The sequence below is a fragment of the Penaeus monodon genome, chromosome 23 (assembly GCF_015228065.2).
Source record: "Penaeus monodon isolate SGIC_2016 chromosome 23, NSTDA_Pmon_1, whole genome shotgun sequence".
Classification (NCBI taxonomy): Eukaryota; Metazoa; Arthropoda; class Malacostraca; order Decapoda; family Penaeidae; genus Penaeus; species Penaeus monodon.
This window is the reverse complement of record NC_051408.1, coordinates 41,547,171-41,547,734: the sequence shown is the minus strand read 5'-3', so window position 1 is coordinate 41,547,734 and position 564 is coordinate 41,547,171.

Sequence of the window (564 nt, the reverse complement as noted above, 5' to 3'; positions counted from 1 at the left end):
AGTAAACTAAGGAAAAATGTTGACTATTTCCTCTTCTTCATTCCTCCATTAGTTCCGCTGAAGTATATCTATTTATATCTTTGTTATCAATCCATATTTTCTAAACTTCTTCATATACCTGTATTTGCGTGCGTTCGTGTAAAAGGAAAGACGAACATACAAACCAAAACACATGAATGAGCTGCCCGCCGCGAAAGTCGTATCGGGAAAATCGGGGAAAACCTGGGGAAATCGGGGGGGGGGGGGAGTCGGGGGAAATCGGGGGGGGGGGAGTCGGGGGAAATCGGGGGGGGGAGTCGGGGGAAATAAGAGGTTGTCGGAGGAAAATCGGGGGGGGGATAGGGGGTGGTTGGGGGAAAATCTAGGGGAAGCAGGGGGAAATAGGGGGTAGTCGGGGGGAAATCTAGGGGAGTCGGGGAACATCGGGAGGAAATGGCTCCTCCCGACAGCGATCTCTTCGTCGGAAGTTACATTAAGGTTGCTCTTTCTTTCTTTATTTATTCATTTATTTTTTGTCGCTCTGACTTTCTGTATTTCTAGTTCTAGTTTCTCTTATTCTAAGAC